The sequence below is a fragment of the Electrona antarctica genome (genome assembly GCF_951216825.1).
Source record: "Electrona antarctica genome assembly, chromosome: 17".
Taxonomy (NCBI): Eukaryota; Metazoa; Chordata; class Actinopteri; order Myctophiformes; family Myctophidae; genus Electrona; species Electrona antarctica.
The window spans coordinates 23,791,658-23,814,710 of NC_136798.1; the positions used below are offsets into that span (position 1 = coordinate 23,791,658).

Here is a 23,053-nt window from a genome sequence, read left to right on the forward strand (position 1 = left end):
TCATAATCGTGCATTAGACAGTCTTTGACACGAAGAATATCCATCTTAATCGCCATTTGTTAATGGTTTTTTTTGCCCTTTACTCCTGTGATTGAGTCTGAATATAATCTAGCCTACCGGGGGAGGGGGGGCTGATTTCCCCAGGCAGAAGGTAGCGCAAGTTTCCCAGTTCGATCCCTGACTACCCTTGGGTTAGAGAGTCTGTGATTTAGTTCTACCCCTCAGGCCCCCACCTCAAGATGAGACGATTATGCCAATCAATTACTGTAGATTATACTTGGGTGACTATTAAATGTCAGCAAAGATTCCCATGAACGTCACAACCAAAATGACTCATTTGCTCATGCTCAAACACTGGTACTGTTCAGCAGCATCCTGTTGGAATTGTGACTTTTGAAAAATAGCCTGGCTAATGACCAGGACTTTCCTTGCCTCTACTACAACCCCATGCAAATGGGCGGCTGCCGTGCTGACCACAAGTCATTGTACCGGTTTCCTCAAAGGCTGCAGTCAGGCAGAGAGAAGAACAAAAACATGGGGATGACATGAGATTATGGAAATACCCTTCCCTCTCAACAATGAGAGACTTATTCCTGTTTCTGTTCTAATCATAGAGGCCTCTGACTGTAACCATGCAGGCAGGGGGGAGGGGGGATTATTTGTACCATGCTCGTGGGCTGCATTATTCTGTCAAATGGCATGAAAAAACATTCCAATGATGAAAATCAGTTCAAAACGTTCACCCAGATTGCCAGTTCACCCGAGCACTAAATGCATTTCAGGACACAAATTGCCACATGTGGCATTAGAGGTTTTCACTGCCGGGTGTTGTTACGAGGAAGCCTTTAACCTGAGAGAATTATTAGCACCTTTTAAGTGGTTCCACTTCCTACATAACCTCCTCAAGGTCTTGACTCTAATTCCTCAGCTGGCATTGCTGCATAAAAGCCAAGCCTGCTGCACCGATGTAAAATCAACACCTTTTTAACGGGCAACCTCAAACCCTCAATGTGAGGTACGCCCACTCTGACCATGACTCAGAAAACTGTAGAAGCACTGGGCAGCGTTAGAAGTTAATAGTTTGGAAGTTTAGTCTAAAAAGCTCCAGCAATGTCAGGGCCCAGTATAAGGAACCTGGGAGAACTTAACTCTCCCTGACATCCCTGATGTGCATTGAATTCGTGGAGGCAGTCCAAGCCGGTGCTAAGCAGCTTTGACTCTCCGCCACCTATATCCTCCACTCTATACCTGTCCTCGCCGTCTCTTAGCCAGAGCTCTTGAGCAACGTCTCACCATAACGTCCTCATTAACACTGGGGGACGTTAAGCCTCCATCTCGATCACTCTCACACGCTCTTCTGCCATCTGCACAAAAAAGTCAAAAGTATTATCATGTTTTTATGGGGCAGTGCTTCTGTGCTGAATGCATCCATTGAATAGTTTTATACTTGCTCCATGGTGTGTGTGTTGTGTGCGTGCGCGTGCGTGCTTGCATGCCTGCATAAACAGCTAGTATGCTGTAGCTGGCCAAGCTTTTCATGAAGCTCCTTCCTGAGCCAGGAGGAGTTCACCCAATGGCCACAAAGTCCTCCAAACTACCATCAGCGTGGTAATCAGTTGTGTGTGCGTGTGTGTAACTGGAGAGGTTTTCCACACATCTGTACGTGCTCTGGGTCCTGGCTGCCTGTGAGAGGCTGGGACTTGGTCACTGTCAGGAGATATCTGGGAGCGTGAGGACAGGTATCACCCTGGCCTCCACCTCGGCCAGAGAGCTGGTGTGTGTGTGTGTGTGTGTGCGTGTATGAGAGTTGTATATGTAAATAAAGGTATGGATCAGACGTGCTGGTAGCTGATGACATAATCGCTATGTCCCTACCGGTCTGATACCCACTCTCTGCCCTCAGTTTCCTGTCTCTACTAACCTACCCAAATAAAAGAAAAAGAAAGGTATGCATGCATGCGTGTGTGTGTGTGTGTGTGTGTGTGTGTGTGTGTGTGTGTGTGTGTGTGTGTGTGTGTGTGTGTGTGTGTGTGTGTGTGTGTGTGTGTGTGTGTGTGTGTGTGTGTGTGTGTGTGTGTGTGTGTGTGTGCATGCGTGCGTGTACGTGTCAAATCCTGGGAATCATCTGTGCAGAGGAAGGGAGACTGGAAGAGGCGGCGAGGCAATAAAGAAAGCACGAGCAAGCGAGAAGAAACAGGGGATAAATCACTCTACTCTTCCCTTGACACAGAGGAACTCCACAGGCCAGTGGAGCAAAGTGAGGAGAGAGGGAGAGAAAGGAGAGAGAAGGGGGGGGGGGGGGGGGGTGTTGTGCTGGCAGAGGAGGTAGGAGATCCACATGAACCCTATTCTGGGCATGTCATAGTAGGCAAACATTCAGTAAAATCACACCTGTGTGAATTGAGCGGTGCAACTATACATTGTATTGTTATGGTTACTGTACTCTGTGTTCTGTACTGTACTGTATTGTAGTGTACTGTGTGGGCATTGTAAGCTTGTAGTTTGGCCATAAAGACATTTGGCGTAGATAAAGAAACTGAGTGAGCCTAGTATAGACCGCTGGGGTCTCTGTGGAGCCAACAAAGTACAGTATATATATATAGGGTTTAAGTGGTTTTGTGTAGATATCTTAGTGAAAGTGCTCTTTCTCGAGATAAATATAGACAAAATCCAACAAGAGAGAAAAATAGCTTGAGAGAAAGAGGGAAAAGATAGTCCGAAATGTGAGCTCACAACAATCTCTGTACCTGTCTCAATCTCTCTTTGACGTTCTGGGATCAATGCCGTCATCGCCTACCCTTTGTGGTCAAGACCAGACCCTGGGAAAACAAACTAAACGGGTCAAATTGTAGCAGGCCTTCCCAGTTTACTCAAGTGTGTATGTGCAATTTGTGCATGCACATTGCACATGCATGCATGTTGTGTGTATGCGTGTGCTGCTGAGAGGAAAAACCAACAGTGTGGTCAATTCTTGGTAATGAAATTGAACCCTTTAAACCAGCACTACCAGCCCACAGCCCCATGCAGGCTCACAGCTCATAAAACCTGCCCAGCAAAACACTTTCCTTTCTTCTTTTCATCCCATTCTCATAATCCTTGTTTTATAAATTATGTTATAAACTGTACCAAACCATTGGGAGTCCATTAACTTCCAATTTTCTCCAAACTTGTTCCCAATACGTTCTTAAATTCTGTTCCCCACACACGCACCTTCAACGAGGAACAACAGTGTATGAAGAAGATTAAAGCGAGAAGGGAAAAGTGAAGCTTTAGTGTGCGGTTTTGCTCTTGTCTTTCTTTTGCTGAGATTCTGTACGATTTGAAAGAAGAGGATGAGACAGTGACAGTCCCAGGTAGCATCATTAGCAACTAACGCTTAAAGCCAAGTCTGTCAACGTTTGTGGGCTGAGCTGTCTCAACCGCAAAATACAAGGTTGGAACAAATTCCTGTTGTTTTGAGAAACGCTCTGGGAAATGTCTTTACTCTCCACCTCAACCTTGATTGGCAGCACAAAGCTCATTAGCCACTGCTATAGCTACCCTTGATGAAAATGAAACGATTAAAAACTGATGCCGAGTTGAGACGAAAAGCAGGCACTGCGTACAGACAAAGAATAAATAAACCGCATTATCGGCGTTATCAGAATTGGAATGCGCCACATGGCATCACATGCAATACCTGATTTTATGGATCAGGCCTGGGCGTGAAGACGCCTTAAAGGCTGAGTCATCGGTCAGTGGGACAGGAGACAGATTGACAAGTGCATGTTTAATGGCCGTGAGAAACACTGCGCCCAAGTCCCTGTGTAATCCCTGTTTTAAGGGTTGGGGAGGGGAGGGCTTGGTCAGACTGCAAGTCTTGTGACACTTTGACAGATGTGGGCCTCCCAGAGGGGCACACGGGAGAAGATGATGTAGGCCCTTTGAATGAAAAGGGGCTGCCCCTGGCCCTCACAGGCCCACGTCTAAATAGAAGGGTCAAGCCACTACTGAGCCGCTCCTGGCAAAAAACAAAACACACACAATTGTTGAATGGGGCTGTATTAGAGCCCAGCCAATGTCAGATTTCTGGGTCCGATGCCAATCCCGATTTCTGAGTGTCCTACAGTATCTAGAACACGATCACTAATGTTTTGAACAATCTTTTGTAATAACGGATTGTAAAATAATATATATATATATTTTAAAACATGAGCGTGATATTTTGGAAACATTTTGAACGTTTTGGCCTATAAAGACATGACCAAAATAGGGACACCAGGTTGAAAGGGATTAAAAATCGGTATATAACTGCCAATGCCGTAAAAAAAAAAGTAAAAAGGAGATGCAGGCTCTAGGCTTCAGTCTCTCTCTCTCTGTCTGTCTGTCTGTCTGTCTGTCTGTCTCTCTCTCTCTGCAGGGAATTTCTCAACACAACATCTATCTGCCACCTAACCATTTTTTTATTTACCATCCATTTCTTCTCTCGCTCTTTCTACTCCTACCCCCTCATTCCTTTGTTCCCCCTTTCGATGTTCCTCTCTCTTCTGCCTCTTTCTCTCTCTGTGCTCAGGCTGGAATCTCAGAGCAGTCAGTCAGTCAAACAGAATGACAGAGCCGGAGGCAAAGTACAATCGGTTTCTACAGGGAACCCAGAGGATAGTATACAACTATGTACCTACTGTACACCTATACACAGAATAATTAATAATAATAATAATAATAATAATACTGTATGTACCTTCCCTATATTAATACAGGCACAGGGAATAATGTTTTGTATGCACTGTACCTGCTCTATGCAAATAATTATGCTTGTATATACTTGTGAGGGCCAAATGTCCAAAGGTATACTAGTAGAATACGGTATGAGAAAGTTTAGTAATAGACATTTAGGAGTTTGGTTTAGGGATTAGAGATAGAGTTAAGCCTTCCTGATTTACACTTCGTTGCAATTGCACGCTGGTGTCGTGCACTGAATCTACAAGCTTGTAGATCTTCTATTTTTCAGTCTTATGGCTAAAAATGGCACTTAAAAAAGTGGCAAAAGTGGCTCTGGGGTAGACCAAGGATCAGATGGAGGGATTATGGGCACTATCTTGTGCCCCCTGACCAGTGACCCCTAAACTTATTTGCCATTTTTTACGCAGCCAATCAGCAGCCAGGGATTGATCAGGTCCCTGACAAGGTAGTACGTTCACAAAAAATTACAAAACTACAAGCTAACAACGCATCGCTATGCAAGGCATTGTTTGCTTATAGATGTTGTGTTCTGACCTCTCCCAAAGTCCCCACCCCCTTTCTTCTGGGCAGAGGGAAACAGGACTCGAGTTTGTCTACACGCACACTCACTGCGCTCTGAACAGAATAATATGTAAAGAAAGACGAAAGAAATGGACGGCCATTTATACTCGGATGTCGAGCGAGTGGAGGTTGAGGAAGGGCCTAGTTCCCAAAAATAACTGTACGTCGGTGGTATGGAACTATTTCGGATTCTCGGTAAGGGACAAGGACCAAACGAATATTATTGTCAAACTCCTCTACAGTTTAGCCGATAGCGTGCGCACGTGCGTGTGTGCGTGCGTGCGTGCATGCGTGCGCACACATGCGGCAGGCCCTATCAGGGAGGCTGAAATGGGTTCTAGCAGGAAGGAAGCAGGGTGTAGAGGAGCTGACAAGAGGATGAGGCAGCGGTCCACTCCTCTGGAGTGCGTTCACTTCAGAATGGCTGTTATGCAGCGGTTCTAACTGTCCATCACAGCATGTGTGTGGTCTGCAGCACAGTGGTCTCATCCTCAGTCAGCACAGACCAACATGCATGGCAACAGATGGGCACGTGTACACAGACGGACACGCACACAACACACACACACACACACAGATGAAACCACACACAGGCTCATTGAGTGTGGGATTCAGTCGTCCTGTAGAAGGGAGCGTGCCCACATTAAACCTGTAGCTGTCGGGTGGAAAACCTTATGTCCATAACCGTTTCTAACTTTCAAAAATAGTGAAAAGACTTGGAAGCAAGAAGAAGTAAACTAGGATTTTAATGATCAAATTAATAATACTGAATGTAAAAAGAAAAAAATATTATAATCTTTAAAGCATGGAAAACTGAGTTCTCATTGTGATACCAATAAATTGTAACTTTAAGTACACTATGTTAGTATGTTCCATTGATCAAAGCCGGAACACGATCCACCATTAGAATAAACATACTCTGAAAACGCAATACGCATTCGAGGCCCAGACATCAGACCGCTTAAGTGGGCCGCCGCGAACACCTTAGAGATTTCCATGTATGCCCTGATCCACAAAAGGTTGAGCACCACTGAATTAACAGGTAACAAGAAAACGTTCACAAAAACAATCACCCTGAAACACAGCGTCCGCATACAGTAAATGGGCGGATAAGGTTGGTGCCACAGCGCCTTGCTTGGCTGTCAATTCCTACAGATGTCACTCGGCCACAAAGACACGAAAGAAATGACGTTTGTTTTGTTTCGGTGGCTGCTGGAGGGAGAACGGGAGAACGCCAGAGTAGTAGGAACAGAGGTGAAAAGACGGGGGAGGAAAAGAAAGGAAAAAGGCCTGCTAATTATTGTCTTTAGAAGCCGGAGTGCATTATCATTGCACTGCAAGGATTCTGACGGTAAAACAACTGCGCTGCCATGGCAACACAGTGACGACCAGGGAAGATGTTGGTCTTCCTGCTATTTCAACTGGTCGGGGAACATCTGTGTGTGTAACTTTTGCATGTACAAAAGAAATGCAACCAAATGAATGGTTATTAATTATATAAAATTATTTACCCTTACAGACACTGTCACATGTGCCAATAAAGCTCCCTTGGATTGAATTGAATTGATCCCGGAAAAGCCTTCCGTACTTCTACTTGACTTCCTCCTTACGCTGGAGACACATCGCTCCAATGAACTGCAACGGCCAATTATTATTTTTTTGACATCTATGGGTTCACCCACTCAAGTGGCTGCGGAGGATGGTCGGCCCAACTCCTCCGAGCTGGTCGAGCAATTACCATGAAGGAGGACAGGAGGTCAGGTAATGACCAGGGAGTAATAGGAGGTTAAACATCTGAGAACACACAGACATAATGACCAGGAAGGTCATTGTCGGGTCTCGGGTGTGTGCAGGGCGGTGGGGGAAAAAAGTGAACGGATGACAAAACCTGCAGAATAAGACCAAATCATTCACCACACCAAACTGCAGTCCAAAGACCGTTTCTGCACCTGGCTGTCATTTAGGAAATTGGGTCCTTTTCAATGCTAGCCCAAACCTAACCTAGCCCAGTATGACAGTAGGCTAATCTATCAGCAAGCCCGGGATCCACTTTTAAGTACCATGGGCTAAGCAACAAGGGTTGATCTGATAGTGATAATACTTAAGATTCAGAGTCTTGCTCAAGGACACTAACTCTGGGGGAGCCTGCAGGATCGAACTGCATGGGAACCTTCCCATTGGGCTGCTCTACCGGCCACTCTACCCCTGTCCTGAGCCACTGCTGTTAAGATGACAGATCAAGCCAGCAGGTGCACACAAACAAAGTCTAGAAATGGTCCTTATTCTTTAATGCCTTGAACTCCATTCTGTACGTCACAGAAACAGCATCCAGCTGGACAGATCATCAAGAAATCTCCTTACAGCTCATGCTTCTTTCAGCTGTGGAAAAACAGTGTGACAGTCAAATCTCATCAGTTACAGCTTGCCTGCATGACATTACTTGGCTAAACAGCTTTAGAACCAGATGATCTAAGACCCAGGCTGGCATCTAAAGAGACACAAATGCCTCTGACGTGATTACATTTTTCTTGGAGCAAAATTTTCACATCGGAGCGATATTAGCCAAAACTGGAATTGGATTTGTTGCCAAGCAACATCCGCTTATAGAGAATCTTCATTTGAGAAGACCTGGAGTGGGAACATAAAATACTCTTTATCAATAGATAGGCTATCTATGTCAGTGGCTGCATGCATAGCCGTGATGTCAAACTATAGTGTTTCTGTGCATGTCATCAGTCAGACTTCCCGACTTCTCTCTGGTGGAAGGGGGAGCCCTCCGGGGGGGGGGGGGGGGGGGCTACACTGGGGACCGAACGGAGCCGTACGCAGCTAGGTGGCTCATGCACTGACAATCCGCCCGTCACGTGGGACTGGGGAGTTCCGTATTTACTGTATATTTCTCCTGAACGCAAGGTGAAGGGCTGCGTAACCCCTGCAGACACGCGGAAAAATATAGCATTTGCGTAAAAAAAGATTCACGCATGGAGCTTACGCACAGCCGGGTTCCATTGATTATAGTGGCAGCGTACTGTTGCAGAGCCAATTCCGTCCCCAGTGTAGCCCGGGCTCTTAGAAGCAAAATTGTGTGATAAGATATATGATATAGTACTTTGTCAGCTCGCAGTGAATTTGTCTTGCGAAGTTGTGACACAGTGGCCTTGTATGCAACACATTTGACATGGAAACAGAAAAGATAACACAAATTACATAGATAAAAAAAAGACAAGAGCAATGTCCACAGCTCAGTCTAGTCCTGGCCAAACTCCTGATTAAACCTCAAAGTCGATTGATGGACAAAGGACCTCTTCAGTCTGACCTTATTGTGTGCTGGAACACCATATCTCCTTCCTGAAGGCAGCAACCTATGCTCCATATAAAACAACAGCCATCAGGTGTTTGTGTACTGCACAGTTTAATAGCACCTGCTGCTACTATTACTACTAACTATCACCACACTCTTCTGGACAAGTGGACAGTATGCAGTTGGCAGGGACCAGAAAAGCTGAGGATGACTCAAGTGAATCCCTTAATTTCAATTATTCTGCAACAGTGGCAGATTTCCCTAAGGACTAGTGCTTTAAGGGTTGTTAAAGGCTTTGAGGCAGCCAATCACTTCATTAAAAAAGAAAAACTCCTTATCAAAGGCACACACAGAGACATCAAGTCTGTCTCTGTGCCCACGTTAGCCTACATACGTCTTTAACCACTGAAACCCACTATTCTTAGTGAAATAGATCCGAGTTGCAACTGTACAATACGAATAGCAGATCTACAAGCTCACACCGTTTCTGCCTGTCAAAAACAATTGTGGCAAAGAGACACTGGGCCAGTTCGCACAACAGTGACAATACCACTGGCACAGATTAAAGTGTCAGGCGATGACAATTTAAGCACTCAACACAGCCCACTACATTTGACTGATTGGGTAACAAGACAGCAGCGGTGTGTGTTGGGTGATTCAGTCATCTTCATCACAACTGAGTGCTGTGAGACAGAGAGAGACAGAGACAGACAGACAGACACAGAGAGAGGGGGGGGGGCAGGAGGGGGCAACAGGTGCAGGTTTTTTTGATTGATTGATTGATTGAAAATTGTATTAACAGTTTGCAGAATTACAGTACATTTCAAGCACAAACTCAATACAAAGGCTGTTAACTGTGAGTGGACGACCCAATTAAGCATTACACTTGTTTACAACAGGGTCCACCATGTTCAATTCATCAAAACATTTAGAGACGTACAAATAGACACTTCTATATAGACAAAGAACAGAACAGGAATTCATCATAATGGAGGTAAAAAGGGAAAAGAAACATAAAGGTGGGTGGGTGGGTGTGAACAAGTTTTGTGAGGAGGATTTTCACAGAGCAAAGGTCATCAAAACTTTCCTTGTAGAGAATATTCAGACCAATTTTAAAAACATCCTAGCACCTGAAGCTCCGACTACAAGAAATCACAAACCAATACCCCTCAGCTCAGAGAACCATTTCAAGATGCTCTTGGCTCTCTCGTTATCGTTATCGAGTCTTTTTTGATTGGAAATGGAAAGCATGATGACATTTCCCATCATTTGCCATTCAGGCAGGGCCAAAGTTCATCTTTTAAGCTTCAGGGAGGTCAGCTGAGTCAGATCAGCATTCACAGGGTGACACCGCACAGAGACACAGCCCATTGCATTTGGTGGCTCTAGCACAGAACACACTAACGCATTCGCATACAGGCCTAACACTCGCTATGCTGCCTGTTCAAATAATCATTAACCAGTTCAGCCCTAAGTAAATATTTTAAGAGCCTCTGTAAACTAAAAAGACAAAACAACACCGCTACACCCACAGCCACACACGCAGAACATAGGGAGGGGGAGAATTGGTTAGTGGGGCATGGAGATTTCTTTGTTCCCTGGTGTGTCGAGCTTTGCCGAAGTTGAAAACGATGAGGTCATCCCCATTGTGTACACATAGCCCTCTCACACATTCCGCTACATGCCACCGTGTCCTGTCAGCCCGGCTAATGCCCAAAATGTACGCTCCATCATACGACAATGTCGCACACCAAAGACAGCAAATCTACAAGCTCACAACGTGTCACGGCTAAACCTGAGACGGACTGCAAACTGTACTGTACTGTATGTGCATGACTGATGAACTCAAAGAACAATTTGGCCTTCAGAATGGACAGAAATCTGTGAGGCATTAATTCCACTGGTGAAACTCCGTTTGGAGTCTGCCTGCCTTATTATGCCAAAATACTGATTTTATTGGATGAGCAAAAATGACCTGAAAGGTTGCAGTGGAGTCAAGACGTGCAGTGCGTTCCTGTTTTGGTTGCCTGCTTCTCCCACCTGCACGCCAGATGTTCTATGCCTGTGTACGGTGACCTCATTCCTATGGCCAAGATGTTTTTGTCTACAGCTCCAGTTGTGTTGAGACAACCCAATGACATATAGTCCAGCCTCTTGGTGTTGCAGTCTGCCTTTGAAATACAATTACAGACAAAAGATCATTATTTTCTCCAAAATATTGGTCAAAACAGGGGTAATCGGTGGTCTAGGGCTGTACAAAATTGGGATCAGCATTAGACTGAAATATCTGGCCTCGGTGAGGCTCTATCCACGACTATCAGTAGCCTAGCCCTGGCGCGGTGTCAATGTGTGTGTGATCTGGCAGGAAGAGTTCTGGAGGGGTCAGCCAACAGCTTCTTCTGCTGCCATCATTAATAAAGAGGGACACAACTGTCAGTGGTGCGCTCCCTGGCAGAGATAGCAGCTCGTCGAGTCGGGACTCACTAATCCAGCCAAGACGATCCATCTATAACACATTTTGAGTTGAAACATTGCCTATTTTGGTCATAGTACATCATTTATTTTGATTATTGGTGCTATCTACCCTGTGCATTTTTTGTTTACAGATGCAATGCAAAAAACACAAGTAACCGTTAATAATTTATTATTATTTGTGTGACAACTAATCGTCAACTTAAATGTGTGACACATTATTATCCGTTTGGTGTGCAGAGGCTCAGCAGGGCATCATGATCATGGCTGTGGGACAGATCTCACACAGTGGAAGCAAAGACACTGTCAATTACAACTCACTTAATGAATCAATTCCAAGGCTGTGAGATAACATGGACGCCCCCTGGAATAAAGGCATTGTGTTGTTGTTTTTTCTCTGAACAAAAGCTTTCGGATGGCAGTTGATCTGTGATGCGTGTTGCAACGGGGAAGAAGACAAGCATCCTCCAGACGCTGTCAGACATATTATGCAATCACATCAAGAAACAAAATATGTAAATGCGGTGCATTTAAAGAAGAAAATAAAAGAAAGTCTGCTGTCAAACAAGTAACCTTTTTTCAGCCTCAGCAAGAAAAAGATTAGGGCTGCAAATTATTTTCTTTGATTATTCTATCGATTACTTTGTACTGTGTTTTTTTTAATATCAACTAATCAATAAATACAGGATACAATGGGAGGACCATTGTTTTTTGTTGTTTTTCTTAGTTTAAAAAAAAATGCTCATAATGACAACATGCCCAAAATAGTAACCAATTGATTATCCTACTATAAATGCACACAACTCTGTGTGTATGTCTGTAGTTCACGTATATTTAGAAACTCTGACTAACCGACCTCAAACTAGGACTTCAAACATCAAGTCAGACAGATGGGCGGTTGTCCAGAACTGTTGATCCGACCAATGGCACATATATAGCCATATGAGATCCAGTTGTCCAGAACTTCCAATTCGACCGATATGCCAGATATAGAGATATCCATATAACGTATGGACATGGACATAAAAGGGACACGGACAGCTAGGTACAATGGACAGACGGGTAATTCAACGGGTGATGCATAACCGGGTGGGGCATGCGTTCCACAATTGTATTGTTCCTAACATTCCCGAGCAGGCCGCGCACCGGTCTAGTTGGATCGATTTTATTTGTATGTTTTATAATTGATTAACTCGGTCATTTCGATTATCTGTTGCAAACAGGCAACGGTTTCTCAGCCTTACCAAGAAAAGAGATTTCCTTTGGATCAAACGTTGTGCTGACTGCGTGGCATGGTCATTCCATCCAGCTGTGAAGAACAATGACCTTTCATCCCATTCCCCCGTTTCCTCCTGAAGAGCTGAAGGAAGTCGTGTTTTTTCGTTTCGTTACCATAACATGGGATCAGAGCTCTATGGGGTGTTTGGGCTGTACAGAGCGCAGTATACAGTATGTATACCATACACATTGGGCTGAAGTGATCAATTATCTTAAGTTCACGTGTCTGGAACTATCTCTCAAGATAGATTCAGAGCTCCGCAGCAGAATCTGTCGGCAGCTCCTGTTACAGCGTGTAGAGTTAGAAATGTTAGGAATGCAAACAAAGACACGTGCGACCCGAAGGAGGGACCAAGAGGGCCAACATCCTGTTATCCACATTCTATTGGGCACCACCCCAGAGGTCAATTCAAAGGAAAATGATGCTAATAATTAGCATCATTTCCCCGTGGCAGCTGCTCACACATACTTCTCAAAACGGCCTAGGAGGTAAAGTAGCAATTTAGCATGTCATGTACATGGGGTCAGAAAAGCACATCCATTACTAATAGCAGCCTTGGCAGCCAATGGAACCAGTGCCATCCTTTAGTCAGCCAGTGATCAAGATATCGCTCCCACTCGCTTTGTCTGTGTGGAAAACAGATGGCCAGGCAGTTGGTGGGAATTTCAGCAATGCTCCGTAATGCTCCATGTTTTAGAGGTGACAATTTACACAACGTTGGATGTCATGCGTCTTGTGCTTGTGTGTGTGCCGCTGCGTGTGTGCGTGCGTGCGTGTGCGAGCGTGCATGCGTGCGTGCGTGCGTGTGCGTGTGTGCATGTGTGTGTTGTACACGTGCGTGCATGGACCTCATCCCAGAGGAGATTGTAAAGGGTGCAGTCTACATTCCCCAAGTTTTTTGTTGCCTACAAGCAAGAACCAGAGTTTGATCCCAAAAAAGTTCACAAACTAGCAAGATTTATGACAATGGAACAGCATCTCCAAATGACGGCTGATTACCTGCAGCCACAGTGGCCTTTGGAGTAGACAAACATGCCAGGCACATTCAAATTATTCAAGCAGTCGGCTGGAGGGTGATGTTAATTTCACACCCTGGTGTATACTATATTGGGCTTATGAGCAGCACTAGCTGTCTCTTTGAGAGCAGTTCAGCTTTGTTCTCATAATATCTGGGCTGTTTTTGCTCCCAGGGTTCGTCATCTATTCTGTACAGTATGTTCCTGATATTTGCTTCAGCACGGATTAGCCTGCCTTGTCATTGTTCAGTGATGTTTTTATAGATTTCTTGCTCGTATGTCACAGCTGAAATCTGGGCTTTTTTAAATGTATAAATCCATTCTGCTTTCATGTGCCATAATCCCCTCTAACAAGCCCCCAATTAAGCGGTTACTCCACCAGGGAGAAAGACGGGAAGGTAGATATTCAGAAAATGGGGGAGAGTCTATGTATGGAAAATATAGCCCTTTAAGTCCCTCGTTTTACGTGGGTTTGATGATTGGTTGACGTAACAAGCCGAGCTATTCCGCCATATGACTGACTGACTGATATGAAAGGGCCCTGACATACAAGAAGCATCAACACTAGGGCTTCCGGCTTGTCCTTGGCTCAAACGTGGAACGGAGTTCAAAGCAAATGTGCTACTCAGCGAGGCGTGTATGGCTAATTAAAAACAGAATGCTTGCTGTAATGACGCATGACCAGCACTACCACGGTCAGAAATATTGTACTCAATAACACCTGCTCCCTAATTCATGAACAAAGTGATAATGGAAAACACAGGTGAATTTCCGGCCAACGTGCTTTGTTGTGTTTTGTAATAGTTGTGTGTTGGATCTAGTAAGGTCATCACAGTTAGAAGGCAGGATGGATTTTGTATTAGTCACAAGTGACAGGGCTCGATCTATCTAGAATGGTAACACGTTGGCCTAATAAAACATCTAAACAACAACTGGATGGATGATTTTCGGTGCTCTGGGAGCCCTACTGTAGTGGTTCTCAAAGTGGGGCCCTTGAGAGGGTTCCAGACAGGGGGGTCCTCAGCTGAATGTGTTAACTTAATATAGCATCAAAATCAGTAACCATTTAAACCATATCAGTTATCTGTTTGAAAATAGTTGTATTTCCAAACTTGAAACAATGAATAAAACAATCTTAACAGCACATGGGGGTCCTTGACATGAAAACGTTGGGTGTACATCTTTGTCTTGTTATATAATAGATATATTCACCAGTTTGGATCCCAGAGACACATCACATTTCTCTTTTGGGTCTCGAGCTAAAAGGTTTGGGAACAAGAACCACTGCTTTACAGACTGCACTGCATTGTTGTACCTTAATTAATAAAATCACACCCGTGTGAACTGAGTGGTGCAACATTTCTTCTTACGCCTTGGATGGCAATTGGATGATTTGAGGCATTTTATTCAAAAAATGTGTTTTGCAAAAATCCACCTGTTGGTGGCGCTATAACAGGCCAATGTGAAAAGGGTGGGATATATTCCTCAGCCTAGTAGGAAAGTCTGTGACAGATTTCACATAAATTGCACGCTGGGTTCATGATTTGAGGATTCTTGTTCAAAACGGGCCAATCCTGCAAACTTTGAAAACCAATTAGGATGGAATATGAATCACGATTTGGGGGATTTTTGGACAGAATCTGGAGGAGTGATATCAAAAAATGTGTTTTTCTAAAGTCAGCCTCCTGGTGGGGCAATAACAGGCCGTTCTGGAAAATTTGGGGCAGAGGTTCATGTTGGCATCCAGGGAGTGTGTGTGCAAAATCGACCGGGTTAACAGTGCCGGAGATTAGCTGGTAACAGACAGGCGGACACACGGACAGAGTACAAAACATAATCTCTCCCCATGCCTTCTGCCTGGTAGAGACAATAACGACTTATCTGTCTGTATTCTTCAGCTAATTTAAAAAGGACCATACCAGTGTCAATATGTCATTCACAGCTCCGGCCCAATATATCTTCACATAAACAGACCATTATTTTAATTCTTTACTTTTATTCAGACATAAAAAAAATATGTATTCAGTCACTCACATCATTAAAACTAAACTAGGGTGTATAGAGCACTTTAGAGGACCAGATGAATCAAGGGTTTTCTGGGTCGATCCCTAATTACTCGGGAAGCAAACAATTTGTCTGTGAAAACATGAAACGCATAAGATCTCCCTGGTGGAAAGCAATCCTTCAAAATAAAATTTAAGGGCAGATTCACACTGAGTCTGACTGATTCAACTGTTCCCGAATACAATTGCCTGGTCCCCGCTGGCCATGATTCACATTGGCCTTTTAGTACGGCTTTCACAGCGATCTGTATCCGAGTACACTTCAATCGGCCCCATGATTACCTCCCCATGCAGTCTCGGGAACGGTTGGGTGATCCGCTCCCAGGAACGGTACGCAGCATTCACACTACCACAACATCTGCCAAGTGGTCCCGGGTGCACACCCGGGACCATAGTGTGAATCTGCTCTAAGAGAGTCTACGCGTCGCTTCCTAGTTGATTTTTCACGATGAATATAACGCACACATTCCTCCCAAGAGCCACATAGCATGGTACAGACAAGAACAGCCTTATATTATACTAGAATTTCGCGGGCCTTCGGCCCGCTCATCCTAGCGCCATGCGATGCGTCGCGAATGGGAAGAAGGCAATGGCAACCCATGATGTTTTCATTTATGCATTTGCTTGGAAAGCGCAAAGTTGCCAAGCTGGCTGAGTGGCCCTGTTTGGTTTTGTGTATTTGCGTATGAAAGCGAGCATGGCAAGGCGCAGGAACAGTATACTGTACTGTACTGTGATGTAAGTCTTTGTACTGTACTCATGTGTACTGTACTGTTCTCTGTACTGTTGTTATTATAGTTGTTATTAGTGTTGTGTTCTTATTTGTTTTATTATTATTATTATTACATGGATTAATATTCTGATGTGAGCTTTCTTGCTGTACTGTACTCATGTGTAGTACTGTTCTCTGTACTGTTGATATTATTGTTGTTATTAGTGTAGTGTTGTTATTTTTTATTATTATTATTATTATTATTGAAAGAGAGCATGGCAAGGCGCAGGAACAGTATACTGTACTGTACTGTAAGTCTTTGTACTGTACTGTACTGTACTGTACTCATGTGTACTGTACTGTTGTCTGTACTGTTATTAGTGTTGTGTTCTTATTTATTATTATTATTATTATTATTATTACATGGATTAATATTCTGATGTGAGCTTTTTTTCTGTACTGTACTGTACTCATGTGTACTGTACTGTTCTCTGTACTGTTGTTGTTGTTGTTATTATTATTAGTGTATATTAGCGTATATTATAGTTTTGTGGCGTGTGTGTGTGTGCGTGCCATTTCAGCTGCATCGCGAGGCGATCCAAAACCCCCCCCGCGCACGCACGCACGCACGCACGCACACACCACACACACACACACACACACGTCTGCAGTGACACTGCGTTGTACACAGCTGTTTTGTGTTGCAGCGCGTTGTTGCAGCGCGCGCGTGTGCGTGTAGTGTTGGTGTTGTTGTTCTTATCCATATATGCGCCTCGGTTCGTCCTGATTGTACGACGCCAGGTGTCGACGCGGTCGTGTTTGCATTATTGTAACTGTGTGTGTAATTGCGGTGCTCTCCGTCCAAGTTAGAATCAGTGTAGAACCTGTGTTGTTGTTCTTCTTCTTCTACGTTTGGTTTCCGGCAGGCTGTACACTGTGTGTGTGCACGCGTGTGTGTGTGTGTGTGTGTGTGTACTGTGTAACTTCCGGTAGTGTTTCCGGAAGTGTGAAAGGTATCACGAAAAACACGTGGGTCTCAGTGGCGGCTGGTGACTTTTGTCCTAGAGAGGGCGCTCTAAAAATAGCAAGAAAACATGCACTATAGGTATCATCACATTCAATGGAAGGCTTTTAAAAATACAAAATAAACATGGCATTGCCAAACATGGCTAATTTCACTGCATTGTCCATGTAGATTGAGGCTACAGTTTTGTTTGTTTCATTGTCTTGTTGTTCCATTATGAAAATGAATTATTATCTTTACCTGGCTCCATGTGGCTCATCATTCATGTTTTTCTAGCATCTGTGTTGACTGCGTGTTAAACTATATGTCAAACTGTGTTGTGATGTTTATGCTGCCCCCAAGTGGTTTGTGGTGTGAATAACATTGATCGCACACATTTGGCGAGCCAGTGGCTTCCTATCGTTTGTATTGAAGACATGTGGACCGCAATGCATTACTCTTCAGTGCTGAGAGTCAAGGGCTACAGATGAACGCGCACCAACATGTGACACTCAGTAACCAATCAGAAACGTCACACAACGTAAACAACATTTGACATTTCATGGCAGCATAATACAACGTGGCAGCACAATACAACTTTTAATCACTGCCTTTGGTTAGTGGTTCCTTATATTATATAATATTTACGTTTCTGGATTGCTAATTTTAAAGAAATTACAGGCTGCAGATTTCGTTTCTCCGTCATTCTTATTCACGTTTTATTCAGGGGTTGTGCATGGTGGTGCGGCGCACCAGCGGCCCCTATGGACCGGCCGCCACTGGGTCACGTGGTGGGGTTTTGAGCCATTGGGAAGGGGTGATGTAGTGTTGCCAGGTCCACGTATTGTAAGCGAGTGGTAGTGTGTGTAAGTATAGGCTGTAGGCTGTAGGAAGTCAGGGTTTGTGGTCTTGTTTACATAGACGTGGCAAGAATGTTGGCGGTGCAGCCAATGAAAAGAGGGGAATCACGGGATGCAGTGTTGCCAGGTCCGCGAATTGTAAGCGAGTTGTAAGTAGCGTGTTGAATGGCATTTTTTCTGGGCTTGTTGTCATAGACCTGGCAACATGTGAGTGTGTGCGTGCGGGGGTGTGGGTGCTTGGGGAGATATTGTTTGTTGTGAAGAGATACAATGCCGGCGTGGGTGTGGAAGGGAGGCAACGTTGGTGTCAGTGCAATGAGTAATGTTCTGCGGGTGGTGTTGAGGGTCGGCGTTCGGCGCGATATGAGGAGATAGCGGCCGAACGACGCGGAGGGTAAGTGTGTGACGTGACTGCCGTGTGAGTGTAGTGTGTTGCAGTGTGTCAGTGACGTGTCAGTGATGTATGCAGTGTGTGACTTTGGGTCCCTTTTCCTGGGTTGGGTACAACTTCTCACTTGTATATATAGATAAGATAGATAATAAAAATGTTGTAAACTACTACAAATAAGTGTAGTCTATTCCATCACTGCTACTAAAAAGAGAGATATGACAATCACAATTACTGAATTCCAAACCTTTGCCTGAATGATGAATATGATTATTAAAAGAGAAAGAAAATGAAAATTATAAATGTACAAGCATGTTGCATTGCGACGCGTTGCTCACTTGTTTGTACATGGGCTATTTTATAATATATTTTTGCAACCATTGTACAGTACAACAAACTATAATGCAGCAATTGCAGGGCTAAAATGGTTAATCAAACTAATCTATTTGGTATTATGCCATTTCCAGTTCCACATGATGGCATACTTGTCTACAAGTATTACATATTTTGCCTAATATAACCACAATTAATTAATACTATAACCACAATTATTTGAGATACCTGGAAATCTCAATTATATTTGCATTGCATAATTGTCACAATTATTTCCATGTACCATTTTTTTATGGTGGAAATAGCAGATTTAACAACCTCACAATGCACCACGACTCGCATTGTGAGCTTGTAGATCTGCTATTTGAAAATTGGGGATGCACCGATTTCTGCCGGATACGATAACCGATATCAACATTGCCGTTATGGTCGATAACCGATATATAAAAACAAGTTAAAATGTTGTCCTTTCTGAAAAAGGCATTTAAACACTGAATTTGGGAAGAAAAACAAAACAAAAAACTAGCAACGCAACATATTGAAAATTTGGCCCATATCCCAACAACAGCAGCTTGAATGTAGTATTTTTATTTTAAAATGTTACAACTTGTTGACCCTTTCCAGAAAACACTGAGTGAACATTAAGCTGAAAAAGCCTATGCAATGATGAAGGCTGCAGATTTTCAAACATAATTATTATCAAATAAAATATCGACTAAACCCGATATATTATTTGACGGTTCGATATTGATATTGCACTTTAAGGTAAACATTGGCTGATACCGATATGAAGACTGATTAATTGTCCATCCGTATTGAAAATATGATATGCTGTTACTGACATGCCCAAACTATACGCCAGGCCATGTGGTTAAGTGGGCTTACTGAGACACTTCTCAGTCGACAGACCGAGATTTGCAACATCTGCTGCCGGAAGAAACTCTCATTCCACTGTCTGCTGTAATGCAGCGAGACAGAATGCAAACGCAAGGAAGCCAGACAGAAGATTGGGGAGGAGAGGCAGAAAGATAGATAGCAAAGAAGTGGAGTTCGAAGGAAGAGAGAGAGACGGAGTGAGAAGGAAGGCAGAGTGGACAAAGATGATGATAATGGCAGTCATAGTGATGTCCCAAAGGCTGGAAAAGAGGACTGGAGGAGAGGTAATGTCAGTGATGACTGAAAACTAGGAAGGAATCGTAGGAGGTGGAGGAGGGTAATAAAAGAGACAGGACAGAGAGAGAGACGAGGCAACAAGAGTGGAAAAGGGGCAGATAGATAGTTAGTGATGCTAGTGCTGGTGTCATATTTGAGCGGATACCCCATTTCCCAGAACCTGGCTCCCACAGTGACTTTCCATTGCGTGTCTGTCAGACGAGACAGGCAACGTGCAAGCTGGGGAGTCCTGAGATTGAAATGTCCCCCTTTATACCTGACTTTGTGTTTGCTAGCCCTCTGTACTCGTTGCCAAAAAACCTTGCTTGTCCCAGTTAGGGCCTATGTTGGAGTCATTACAAACTTACAAATGAATGAGCAAGGCCTGGCCATCTCACAAGGACTTAAAACCTCAAGTCAAGCCCTTGGGCTTGTTTACTTTATTTAAAACAGAAAATATCTCTTCTGATGAGAGACCATTTCCAACCAGCAACACTCCCCCTCCCCTCCTGCTGCTTAATCCAGGAACACCTTAGAGATAATTTAGCTTCATCTATATCCTAGAAGCCATTTGATAATCCTCTGGCTGTCAGTCATTTTCATTGCCTCTTTTCTGTTCTCCCATCTCCCCCGTGCTTCTTCAGCTACACGTGTTGCACGCCATGTGCACATCCACCTACACACTCTCTTTCAATAGGCTACTTAAAGACTGTAAATGCGACATCGCTTCCAGATGGGCTCAGCCTTGGCATTCAGGGACGAGGAGAGGACCGATGATGGCATGAGCTGTTCACGTGCAACCGACGCAAGTGTTTTTGATGCAGGGGGGTGGAGTAGCCTTCCGACACAGTTGAAAATCTGTGTGACACACTTGAATAAATTTGCAATGTATTTGAGTTGAGAATTTGATCCACACAAAAAACCCTGCTAAGTGAGTGGAGAAGAGATGGACACATCCATTTATTTTATAGCCTAATGGACAACACAACACATCATCATTTTCATTATGTGTTGTGTCTGTGTCTTTTATTTTCTGCCAAAACTGCACCAACAGATTAGCACTATTCATTCCGTTTAATGATTGCATACAATGAGGGTCAGTCTGGCCAGAGGGCTGAGGCTAGAAGCCAGGGGGAATGAGGCTCCACAGCGTTTTGAAACTCCAGGGGGTCCACTACACACTCACAATGTAGAAATCAACATGACTATAGGTATTTTTGGGGGACAATACGAACAAAACACACATCTTTAGGCAGCCTGAATGTGGGGGAAAAGCACTAACTGAAACAACAAGCACAGTAGGACTACTACTGCCGGTATCTGAGAAAATCTCTCTCGCTTAATGACATGTCACATTACTATTTAGTATTTAAATATAATTTGGTTGGGACTAAAAAGCATCTCTTACCCTACAGCTGCAAGTAGCTTGAGTGCAGTCACTGCAGTGGTCTCTGTAATAACGCATATACACATTGTGCTGTACACTTAAAATATTCAAGAACATTATGTTGTTCAGCCTAGAACTGCAACATAAAATGCTGTGTAGTGAGAATATCCACAAAAACAAAGGGAAATAACCTATGACAGCTGAATGAATACAAACAGCAGCAGCAGCGCCCCCCACACACAGCCATGGTGAACTGCCAGGCTGCACTGATTGGAGGGAACACACTGAAAGGTCTGAAATACATCAATAAATGACAGAAAAGTACAGCGTTTGCGGCCTGTGTGTGTGTGTGTGTGTGTGTGTGTGTGTGTGTGTGTGTGTGTGTGTGTGTGTGTGTGTGTGTGTGTGTGTGTGTGTGTGTGTGGACTGTGCAGTGCAAGTGAAACCACTGTTTGCACACTGGCTGTCAGAATGAGTCAGATGCCACATGTTGTGTGATAAGGTAGACAAACAACAAGCAAAAAAGAATGACAGGAAACCAAGACGGCTGCAACTCAACCACCCAAATTATACGTCCAAATTACACCAGGCCATCAAGCAGAGTCTACCAAAATAAACATCATTTGAGCTTTATCAGATTACAAGATTTCCTGTGTGTCTGTCTCTGTCTGTCCGGGGGGGGGGGGGGGGGGGGGGCCACCAGTCATAAATTCACCAAGAATTAAACAAACAAACAAACGTGAAATTGCAGGTGAATAGAACAACAATATAACCGAAGCACAAAAAAAAACAGAAAACAAGATGCAAAGACTAAAAACTAAAAACTTCAGTCAGTGTCACCTGAAGTAATTTATGCACGACCAAACAATTCACTTCTTCACAGCTGTCAAAATGAGAAGATGTATTTATTTACCCAACGCTGCAGATCTACAAGCTCACAACGGGTGGCATCGACGCGTTGTGAACTTGTAGATCTGTTATTTTGGGGCGCAATAATAATGAAAGTATCCACTGTGGAAGGAAGCCTGCAGTCAACAACATGGTCAACACACACACACACACACACACACTGACACACACACACACACACACACACACACACCGCACTCACCTTTTTCCACCTCGGCGTCTTTCCCCGCACACAAAAAGAGAAAACTGCTGCTATCACCCGTCCGTGTCCGTTCCGTTCTCTGCTCAAATAAAAATAAAACAGCCTGCTTTCTCAAAATATCACAGTAAAAGCTCTTCTCGAAGTTCGCCTGTCTGTCTCTTGTCTTTTCCGCGTATGTACAACGCTCCTCTGAGTCCTCTCTGCCAGTCTTCTACACACACTCACATTCATACACACACAGACACAGGCACACACCGTCCGTCTCACGACTGTGTGTTCAACTCCGAACTCCGAAGTTCATCCAAAAGTTGGAGCCAGGTCGCATTTCGCTCCGCCTCGCAGGAGGATGAGGTCACTCTGCTCCGCTCTCGCGATGCGGATGAGAGAGAGAGAGAGAGAGAGAGAGAGAGAGAGACTGTGGTTGGAGATCTCAGATGATGAGGATGAGGATGAGGATGAGGATGAGGATGAGGATGAGGATGCATTGAAAATGTTGAAGAGAGACAATTCAATTCAATTCAATTCAATTCAATTCAATTCAATTCAATTCAATTCAATTCAATTCAATTCAATTCAATTCAATTCAGACAGGCTGCGTTGCTCCGGCAACAGCCTCAGAAAAGGTTTGAGACCATTTTTAACACTTGATAAACATTGTAAAAAGGGTAAACTTTTTGTTTCCTATTGTGTTTG

At 44.0% G+C, this 23,053-nt stretch overlaps 1 protein-coding gene across 7 annotated transcripts in view; it reads right to left on the minus strand.

Annotated features, from left to right (window-relative positions):
• Positions 1-22,683, minus strand: part of sipa1l1 (signal-induced proliferation-associated 1 like 1) — a 125,316-nt gene extending 102,633 nt beyond the window's left edge. For 6 of the 7 annotated variants that reach the window (XM_079525888.1, XM_079525887.1, XM_079525892.1 and 3 more), the window contains exon 1: positions 22,361-22,683. The gene's annotated coding sequence lies outside the window, so the exon portion shown is untranslated. Of the gene's footprint in view, positions 1-2,747; positions 2,820-22,360 lie in introns of those variants that run through there. The other variant, XM_079525889.1, reaches the window with a different exon arrangement.
• Positions 22,684-23,053: the final 370 nt, after the last annotated feature.